Genomic DNA, 11,776 nt, shown 5'->3' on the forward strand with positions numbered 1-11,776 from the left:
CTCCATGCATTCTTTGGTCTTCTTTGGACAGTCCCTTCCAGAAGAAGGTGTAGCCTCCTTTTCCTTCCTTCAGCTGTCCCTCTCCTGCTCTCTGGGTCTCCTGAAGGGCTGCTATGTCGATGTTAAAGAGTCCCAGCTCCCTTGCAATGATAGCAGTTCTGCGTTCAGGGTGTCCACTGTCAGTGTTGTCCATCAGTGTCCATACGTTCAATGTACTGAAATTCATTTTTCTTTTTTGGCCGCAGGGTGGTGACCCCACTGGACGCGGCAGTCCAGTCAGGGATAAGAGAGGCAGACTATGTTTAGGGCACCTTTTCTAGCCCCTTCCCCATGTGGGGTGAGCAGAGTGGGTCCTAAAATGGGCTGCTCAGTTGCGGATACAGCTGCCGAACTACTCAACTGCCTCAGACCTTGAGGTATTTATTTATTTATTATTTATTTGCTTCATTTCTATATCGCATTTTTCAGCCCAACAAGGCAACTCAATGCGGTTTACAAGGTACAAATTATCATAACAATGTTGGTGCAAATTAAAAACACAACAAATATAACAACAGGATCAACAACACCGATCCACAACAATTAACAAACAACATGAAACAAACATAGCGCCTCAATGAAATCAGATCTGATCTCATAATCCTTATATCATTCCTATGTTCCATTTACCGTCTTCCTATGTTTGGTTGCACTGTTAACCAAACGCTTGTTCATAAAGCCAGGTCTTGACCTTTCTCCGAAACGCCAGCAATGATGGTGCCTGTCTGATGTCTACCGGTAAGGCATTCCATAGCCGAGGGGCCACCACTGAGAAGGCCCTGTGTCTCGTCCCCGCCAAGCGCGCCTGTGACGCAGGCGGGACCGAGAACAGGGCCTCCCCAGATGATCTTAATGTTCTAGTCGGTTCATAGGTGGAGATGCGTTCGGAGAGGTAAGTGGGGCCAGAACCGTTTAGGGCTTTATAGGCTAAAGCCAGCACCTTGAATTGTGCCCGGTAGCAGATTGGCAGCCAGTGGAGCTGGCTCAACAGAGGAGTGGTACGCTCCCTGAGTGCCGCTCCCGTTAGCAACCTGGCTGCCGAGCGCTGGACCATCTGAAGCTTCCGGGCAGTCTTCAAGGGCAACCCCACATAGAGCGCGTTGCAGTAATCAATGCGGGATGTAACCAGAGCGTGGACTACCGTGGCCAAGTCAGACTTCCCAAGGTACGGGCGCAACTGGCGCACAAGTTTTAATTGTGCAAATGCTCCCCTGGACACCGCCGAAACTTGGGGTTCCAAGCTTAGCGAAGAGTCCAGGATCACACCCAAGCTGCGAACCTGCATCTTCAGGGGGAGTGTAACCCCGTCTAACACAGGCTGTAACCCTATACCCTGTTCGGCCCTTTGACTTACCAGGAGTGCCTCTGTCTTATCTGGATTCAATTTCAATTTGTTCGCCCTCATCCAGTCCGATACAGCGGCCAGACACCGGTTCAGGACCTGAACAGCCTCCTTAGTAGCAGGTGGAAAGGAGTGACAGAGTTGGACGTCATCTGCGTACAGATAACACCGCACCCCGAAACTCCGGATGATCTCTCCCAACGGCTTCATGTAGATGTTAAATAACATGGGGGACAATATAGAACCCTGCGGGACCCCACAAGACTATGGTTGTGAGGTAGAGCAGTTGTCCCCCAGCACCACCTTCTGAGTACGATCCTCTAGGAAGGACCTGAGCCACTGCAGGACAGTGCCACCAAGGCCCATTCCCGCGAGGCGTCCCAGAAGGATACCGTGGTCGACGGTATCGAAGGCCGCTGAGAGGTCCAGCAGAACTAACAGGGACACACTCCCCCTGTCTAGCTCCCTGCGCAGATCATCCACTAAGGCGACCAAGGCTGTCTCGGTACCATGTCCCGGCCTGAAGCCAGACTGCGCCGGATCTAGATAATCAGTGTCTACCAAGAATACCTGGAGTTGTGAGGCCACCACACGTTCCAGGACTTTGCTCAAAAAGGGAAGATTGGAAACAGGCCGATAGTTGACGAATTGAGTGGGATCCAGTGATGGTTTTTTCAACAGCGGTTTTATCACAGCTTGTTTTAAGCTGGCTGGAATTTTGCCCTCCTGAAGGGAGGCATTAGCCACCACCTTCACCCACTCGGCCAATCCCCCTCTGGCCTCCTTTAGAAGCCAGGATGGGCAGGGGTCTAGGATGCATGTTGTTGCCCTCATTCCTCCAAGTATCTTGTCCACATCCTCAGGTTTCACCAATTGAAATGAATCCAACGAAATCGGATAAGCAGATGCTCGTGTTACATCCTCTGAGACTGCCGTTAACATGGTGTCCAGGTCAGAACCGATCAAAGCGACTTTGTCTGCAAAGAACTGAGCAAATGTTTCACAGCGGGCCGTCGAGTTGTCAGGGTAGAACGACTGTGTTGGTATCCACCACCCATGTGCCAGTCTGTGACTAGGGGCTTCCAGATTTCACAATCCTGCCCCCGTTGCCACTCACTGATTGCCATAGGACTTTTGTTGGTTTGTTTTTATTTTCTTTGGAAGATGCCTGTGCGTGAGTTTTTTTTAATGTGTGGAAGTCAGTGCACAACTGATCAACACACAGTCTTCACAGAGTGAGGTTCCACTGGTGGTGTAGTTTAACAGAATGACCGTGGCTTCTCAATCTGTTGCAGCCTTCTTCCGACTTCCCAGCCATTGTAACATGTACCATGTTATCCTCTGCCTGCTACGCCGTAAAGGTCTTTGGGTCTTCGGACTATGCTTGGTCTGGAACCTCCCCCACGGTCACTCCTGGGAGTGCATGACTCCAGTCATTGGAACATTGGAACACGCAAGCCCCCTCACCATGGCAAGGTCCATCGAGGGGGGTTCACAATGCTATAGTAAATCAAAATAAATTTCAGAAATGAGAGGAAGCTATTTCTGTCTCATACAGATCAATTATATAGTTTTGATTAAATTTGGTTATAGTTTCTCCCTATAGTATTTTTTTCCAAATAGGCTTCTTTTCCAGATATAGAGCTCATAGAGTACCCATATTTCCTTGGTGATTGCTTTTTGGAGAATGCCATTTCATGTTGTTTAAGGACTTTAACTTTAAAAGGATTAATGCATTGGGAAGGGGATAACAACCCAGTACATTAGTCAAACATTGAATTAGCTGAGTAGTACTAACTCTTAGCATCCCACAATTCAACATTTCAGTCAGAACAGGCCTAATTGAACAATGAGATTGATAATGAGATTAGTCATTAATGAGCATGAGATTACAATGATCCTTTGATTGAACATTGTCATGGATTGTTCTTCAGAATGTCTCTCTTTGTAATGGATTTTACTGCAGCTGATTTTTATGAGAATGATGTAGAATCAAGCAGCAAATAGTACAACTAAACTTTTTTTTCAATTGTAAAGATCCCACATCTGCCATGTTAATGTTTAAAGAGACAGATGAATACACTTTAAAGGATAACTTGAAAATCGGATTTCATTTAATTATTGCCTACAGCCAAACAAATCACTATATCACAGACCTTCAATTAGAAAAAAACCCATGGTTTTTAAAGTGATGTGTGGGCATTCAAGGGTGAGATTATGTGCAAAGCTCTTCCTGCATCCAAAATTGTCTTTATTAAAACATTTAGCAGGCACAAAGAGGTTGATTTCTTAATATTTCTTTACAGATATAATTAATGTTGTCATGGGGAAAAAACAGTTTATATGTTTACACCCTGGAGCAAGGTAGTGCAAAACCATGTGTCTTGCAAATGTTTTCAACCCCTGATATCAAACCATCTATCAGACATCACCCCAATTATCATGAGTTATCCTCTAAATCTTTATCACCAATCTTTGTTTCCACAATAAGTCACCTTTTTCAATATCCAGTTATCACAGATAGAAAGTGCACTTTTCTGGGATGGGTGTCCAGATGTTCTTCTGGGACTGGCCTGGAAGAACATCTGGAGACCCCCCCAAAGCCCCCAAAGCCCCCAAAGCCCTTTTACAAAGAAGGAAAACTTACCCGGCCTTCATTACAATGTTGCCAGAGCTCTCCTGGCATGTAGAAATCATGCCACAGGAGATCGGGGGTGGGGACTACTCCGCCCCCCCCCCCCCCGGCTCTCCTGGCATGTCATTTCTATGTGTTGGGAGAACTCTAGCAAGACTGAAATGGAGGTGGGCAAGTCCAGACACCGAAGGTAGTGCAAGATGGTGTGGAATTAATCCACTATCTTATTAATTTGCCCAAAACCAGGGGTTTTCTTGCTTTGTGGTGAATTAATTGTGGGTTGGCCAGACTGTCATTGGGACAGCATCCTTTTTATTGCAGAAGTTTCTGCAATAAAGGGGCTGTCTGGATGTGCCCATAGCCACTTTCATAAAGTACATGAATATTGTTCCCCTTTAACAGAGTGAGAGATAAGATTGAACAATAATATTTTGTTGGAGCCCAGAGACTACAGTACATTGGGCACAGTGGGAATAACGCTGATTATATTCTGTAGAATTGCACTGTTAAGGCTAGAATTCTATACACAGAAATCATCTCCTTTTTTTGCAATTACATCAATCCTACAATGAAGATTCTGTCTAAGCATGCAGAAGATCGCACTATCAACCACAAACCTGTGTATTTCTGAGAAGTAATTTAATCTGAGTCACATTTTAAACACAGTTAAGCTGCATTTGAGCAAGAATGTGATTAATTTCTTTCTGGGTCAATATAATTTTTTCTATACTGTTCTTCAAATGTTCAGATTCTCAAAAAAAAAATGAAATCTGGTAAGTCACAGATATATTTACATAAAACTTCCCAGTGACATATAAAAATGTTTTTGAGATTTGAGTTGCTTATATCATCAATGGAGAATTATTTAGCAATGAAATAATTTGGAACTGATAAAGTCATTTTGATCCATGTGCCCTTCACTTGCATGAGTCTTATTATCCAGGGGCACATAAAAGGCAGAATGGATTTTTACTATGGTTTTAGATATTTATATAGTTTTACTATATACAGTTGAGTCTCGCCTATCCAACCTTTGCTCATCCAATGTTCTGTATTATCCAACACAGTCTGCATCCCACCCGGATCCATAGCTGTTTCACTGCATTGCAATGTTTTGGTGCTAAATTAGTAAATACAGTAATTACTATATAATATTACCATGTATTGAACTGCTTTTTCTGTCAACATGATGTTTTGGTGCTTAATTTGTAAAATCGTGTCGTAATTTGATGTTTAATAGGCTTTTCCTTAATTCCTCCTTATTATCCAACATTTTCACTTATCCAATATTATGCTGACCCATTTACATTGGATAAGTGAGACTCTACTGTAGCTCTAAATCAGGCATGGACAAACTTCAGCCCTCCAAGTGTTTTGAATTTCTACTCCCAGAATTCCTAACAGCCAGTAAACTGGTTGGGATTTCTGGGAGTTTAAGTCCAAAACACCTGAAGGGCCAAAGTTTACCCATGCCTGATCTAAATCCAATTGATAAATTGAACTAGAGAAAAGCCACTTAATCAATGAAATTTATATAAGCATTGACTTGCTGTTCAGCATATGATTCAATGGATCTACTCTATCTGAAACCAGCATTTGTATTTTGTTCTTCTAGACTATTTTACCCTAGGCCATAATTCCAGTAAGAATTTAAAAGCATATTAATTTCACTGAAAATTTTTGATTAGCACATTACTAAAGTTATAGTTATTTTGTAGTAGATCCCTAAAATACCTGTTCAGAGCAACTGCATCATTAAAGTATTCTTTTTTTCCAACAGATATCTATATTCTATGTTGTCAAAGGTTTTACAGAAAAGAAAAACAATACATAATTCTCAAAATACCTCAAAATGCCAGAGGGATTCATTTTCTTTATAAGGTTAATAAATTAAAGTTATTAAGAAAATATATATGTGATAAAATGTATTAATAAGTAAATCATTCTACATTTCTTTTTATTATCTACAGAAATGTTAATCATAAAAAGTGGGAAATAATTAAAAAATTACAGCCTTTGTGAAAATAAACACTATGTTGTTTTCCTCTCGGGGTTAACACTTTTTACACTAATACCCCATTGAAGTAAGAGCTGGAGCTACTTAATTATCTTTTATGAAGAGAAAGAAAACACTTTTTATGGCCATTTGCATTCAATTTAAACTAAAAGTCAAAGAGAGAGAGGTGAGCAATATTTCAGAAAAGAAATTAATATTAATCAGGCCATAAACTGCCTATAAAACTGATTTAAACACAATATCTGACCCAGAAATTAAGAGAAATAATAGAGCAAATAATACTAACCTTAGTAAAATCTACAATGCCATATTCATCAGGTGCATGAGTTTAAAAAAAGAGATTATGCAGTGTCACTGAATGAAATCTTAAATACATTTCATTACTAATTTGTACTCATTTCACACTTCATGATTAGCAGTGGGTTAATTTCTCTCAGTTGTCCCCCAAACCTATTTGTTTGGGCATCCCTAAGCCTACCATCACTTTCAAGATTTACTAGAGAATGCTTGGAAAGGTTGACAACAACACGTTGCTCTTTACCAGAAAAAAAACAGTGCATTCTTGAGATTTTCACTTAAGTCCTTATGTTGTGGAAAAAGTAGGTTAAAAACTAAGTAAATAAATAAGTTAACACTGTACTCTTGACATCTTTCCACCACCAAGACCAAATACTCTCTCATTGTTCCCTTTATTTACTGAGGAAGGGGATTGGAAAAACAAAAAGAATGGCCTGGAAGTATGGACAAGCCCATTTTCAAGTTGGATTCAAATATGCAGAAGTCTGATTCTTACTATGATAACCACATTTCATTTATTCTGCATGGACAAGGGTCAAACATTATGATTAAAGGAGACTCAAATTCTGTGATACTTTCTGACTGAGCACATTTACATCAGAGCAGAAGACATTTGGGTGAGAATAGCTACTTAACCCTTTGTCCTACTATTTTTCACATCAGAATTATATTTTTGAAGCTGCTTTTTAGCCTGCAGGGGGGAAATTATGATGAATATGGCTTTGTAATTTTCCTCAGCAATTTTCAAGACCAGTTAAAAAAGGGTCATTATGAACTGGAAAATAAAAAGAGAAGTTAAAAAAATCTGTATTTGCCCATCTTTCTGTTTCTCCAGTGTTAGATTTCCCTGGGTTGTTTTGAGATAGCAAAAATCCTATGCGGGAAAACAAAATCTTGAGAACTTGATTAAATATGTACTTGAGCATTAAATCTAGAGAAACTATCAGTTTTATTAAAATTTAATGTCAAAAGTCAATAAATATATGATGGTCTTTTCATATACAAAGTTAGATACTACCACTCCCTTGACCTGTATTCCAGATGAATGAAACAATTTTTAAAATTTAGGAGCATAAAACCTCAACAACTTTACCAGCACAATTATGATTACTATCAATAGGAGTTTGCATATTGCCTTGCATATCTCCTTCATGTTTCCATTCCTTGCAGGGAATATATTCATTATGGATTTGAGTTCGACAAACATGGTCTGTAAACAAGCCCAGGGCTAGATATAAGTCATAGCTCTGTATCATACACATCTTTAGTCATAGGAAGCTAACATAGTCTTCATATCTAGGTTACAATAGCCATGTGTCCTGCTTCAGGATCTCTATCAATGTGTTCAACAGCTTGTCTTCACTTTAGAGAATCTTTGAGAAGAGAAACTAACTAAAAATCAAACTCAAAATTTGAAACTGATCATTAATCAATCAGTCAAGCATAGGAATTGATAAGAGCAGGTAAAGTAGACTTTAAGGCAGGGGTCCTCAAACTTTTCGAACAGAAAGCCAGGTCACAGTACTTCAAACTTTTGGAGGGCTGGATTATAATTTGAAAAAAAAAACCCCATGAATGAATCGTATGCACACTGTACATATCTTATTTTTAGTGCAAAAAACACTTTAAAACAATACAATAATTAAAATGAAGAACAATTTTAACAAATATAAACGTATTAGTATTTCAGTGGGAAATGTGGGCCTGCTTTTGGTTGATGAGATAGGATTGTTGTTGTTGTTGTGGGCTTTCAAGTCGTTTCAGACTTAGGTTGACCCTGAGCGAAGGCCAGGTAAATGACCCCTACTTTAAGGAGTCAAGCTAGCAGCAATCCTCAAACTTAGGTTTCTATCCAAGCTGATGAAGAATTCAATTGCTCTTAAAGTTTTTCTCTGCTTTTGAAAAGTGACTTAATGAACTTTCTCTTAAAAACCTTTCTTGAAGATAAGTTAATACCTTTCATGATTTTTTATAAAAGAACTTAGGAAGTTCCTTTTAAGAAGCATAAATATAATGATGTGCTGAAATCATCCATCACTGAAAAGTGGCATGATGTTACTCCACTAATCCAGAGCATAAACCTATGAATTTTGGAAGAGTTCAGCATATCAGTATGTTCATTTTTCTTAAGGGGAATTTTGAAAGCTCTGCCCATAGACATCTGAATGGCCACTGTTGGATGCAGACTAGAAGGAATTCTGGTTTAATCCTGTATGTTTCCTCATTAAATTTTCTCTTTCTCAAAAATAAAAAAGAGTTTTAAACTGTCATTAATTTAAAGATGTTTCATCAATTAATGCTTTCCCTCCTTTGTTGATATTATTCCCAGTGTTCAGCAATGCAAGGGATTATAACAAATCACTGTCAGGTTTATCAATATTATTCTGCTCAAATCACAGAGGATTATTTTAGGGTTAAGTTCATAAATATCTTGAGATGCAGAACACTATAAAATGTGGGACAAAGCTTTAAACACTTCATCATATTGACTTATCACATTTATCATTTAGATGTCTCATTTTTTCTTTCTTCCTAAAGTACTGTATATATTCATGTATAAGTCTAGAAATGTTAGTCAAAAAATCAGCCCCAAAATCCTGTGTCAACGTAACAACATGTCAATGTAAGTATATAAGTACTGTACCTTAACTCTGATATATAGATATACATATAGATATATAGGATCCAACAGCTTCTCTGAGTAGAGTGGTCTTTCCAAACTTTGGTCTGTTCTAGAGGAACCTACAATAAGCACCAATTCCTCTACTTTCCCTGGCAAAGCACCACTTCTGGCCTTTTTACCTACCTGGGCAGAAAATTGGCAACAGTGACCAGAGCAGCTGCCCCCCCCCCCCCCGCCCAAGGTTATGCTGGTTCTTATTTATTTACTACATTTATACCCCACCCTCTCTCACCCTGAAGAGGATTCAGAGCAGCTTACAAGTTATAGGTACATACAATATATTACATTATTAGCATAGCACAATATTAGTATTATATATTACTCTATTGCACTATACCTCTATATTGTAATATTATTAGTAATATTACATATATATAATTCATATTAATATACTGTATTATTAGTAGTATTATATTGTATTACATTATAATATCATCACCAATATTATATGTATATACAATATATTACGTTATTATTATAGCACAATAGTAGTATTATATAGTACTATATTGTTGCTGAGGGAAGGGGAATGCAACTGATGGCACATGAGACAAGGTGGAACTGTCTTCCAGGCTTCTTTTCTTCACTCTGGCTCCAGAGCAGCAGTTGGTGCTGGGTGGAGGGGTCCTCAACTGATGGCACAGGAAGCAAGGCGGAATGATCTTCCGGGTTCCTCTCTTCACTCTGATCCCAGAATAGCAGTTGGTGCTGGGGGAAGGGGTCCTCAATTGATGGTCAGGAGACAAGGTGGAACTGTCTTCCTAGTTTCTCCTCTTCACTCTGGCCCCAGAGTGGCAGCTGGTGCTGGTGAAAGGGATCCTCAACTGATGGTCAGGAGTCAAGGTGGTACTGTTTTCCTGGCTTCCCCTCTTCACTCTGGCCCCAGAGCAGCAGTTGATGCTGTGGGGAGGGGTCCTCAACTGATGGCACAGGAGACAAGGTGGAACTGTCTTCCTGGCTTCCCCTCTTCACTCTTGCCCCAGAGTGGCAGTTGGTGCTGGTGGAAGGGGTCCTTAACTGAAGGTCAGGAGTCAAGGTGGAACTGTCTTCCTGGCTTCCCCTCTTCACTCTTGCCCCAGAGCGGCAGTTGGTGCTGGAGGAGGGATCCTCAGCCTTATGTCTTTCTGATAAATGGATCCATGATTTCTTGCCTCTCACACACATCACACAGTCACAATTTACATAGTTCCCATCCATCCAGTCTTTTGTAGGTTCTTTGGCATCATTTTCCTTTGCTTCAACTTTTACATCCTTTGTTACATGGCTCTATATTTTACCCTCAAATCATGTGCAGGTCATATCAAAATCTATTTCTTTGGCTCCAAAACCTGCCTTTGACTGATACATGAGTATATACTATAGGTAGTTACATTTTGCTACAGCTCTGATAGTTTGAATGGTATAAAATAATACTAAAGCAAAAGGGCAGAAGCTATTGTCATGCTGCTTAAAAGTTCCATCAAATATAGGACTAGCTCTGGAAATGACTAATAGGCTGTTTTTGTTGTTTTTTATTTGAAAGATGATAAGCTAAGGTAATTGTTTTTATTAAGAAAATAAGTGTCAGACCACTCTGGGGGAAACACATTTTTCTCATTATATTTTGTTTTAAGAACACTGCATGATGGAAAGAAGGAGGGATGAAATTGCTTTTCCAAGCACTTTACTGAAAATAATGTAATATTGTGTGTGAAAAGGAAGTAAAGATGAAGTATTCAAATTTTATTTGAGTATTCATAGAATCCTTAACAGCTTTGAAGCTGATAGATGACTGCAGCACACTGTTACCTGCCATCACACTTTTGATGTCAATACAAAACTCTTTTTTATATGGAGATGGACTGCATATATGGCATGGCAATTTCAAAGCAGAGGAGTGCAAACTGTAAGATGGAACCAGATGACACCATTAAGAGCAGTTTGATACTGGAACCAATAACCAAAAGAAATAGTGAGCTTTCCTTTGCTAGACACCTTCAAATAAACAGTGGATAGCCATCTGTTTGAGATGTAGCTCTGGATTTCTGCATGAAAATTGCCTATCTATAACACACTATATTACTGATTGATCCTTTTATAGTGCAATCCTAATTCAATGATGGGCTGACTGCAAGTTTTAGATATTGGCTGTAGGTTATTGTCCTTGCCTAATAGGTGTAGCTGGACATTATTCCTGTTTATACCAGATAATCTCAGAAGAATCTGTTGACAAAATTTCTAGCTCACATCAGCCAGCAAAAGAGCTAAAATTAGAAGCATAACAGAGTGAGCAAGGGAGATACTGACCATGACACTGACCACTTAAGTCAGTGACCACTTAGGCTGGTGTGAGATGCAATCCACTTCATAGCAGCTAAAAACCATGGGTTATAGCGATTTAGGATTAAATTAACTCAGGAGAAACCCCTAATTTAATGAGCGGATTGTGTTATCTCCCAAGTTTGGAACTATGAGAAGAGACAGTTGGGCCAGTTCCTATGTAGTACTGGCCTCAGCTGTCTCAACAGCCACCCTGAGCCCTCCTGCCTCCTCCTCTTCTGTTTCTCAGGCTCTTTAGTAATCCCAGATGCTGGGTAAGTAAGATGTGCGGTCATGTTGCAGATGGGGTCAGCCATAAAATGGGAGGAGGGGTGTCTTTGTTAGGGTCCATGCCCAGTAGTCTCAAACTGTGTTCAGGGATTTCCTGCCACTCTAAAGGTGGTTTGGGGAATCCCTATAGGGCCTGATGTGGCATCAGGAATGCAGATTAGGCCTGCATCTTCA

The sequence above is a fragment of the Anolis sagrei genome, chromosome 5 (genome assembly GCF_037176765.1).
Source record: "Anolis sagrei isolate rAnoSag1 chromosome 5, rAnoSag1.mat, whole genome shotgun sequence".
NCBI lineage: Eukaryota > Metazoa > Chordata > Lepidosauria > Squamata > Dactyloidae > Anolis > Anolis sagrei.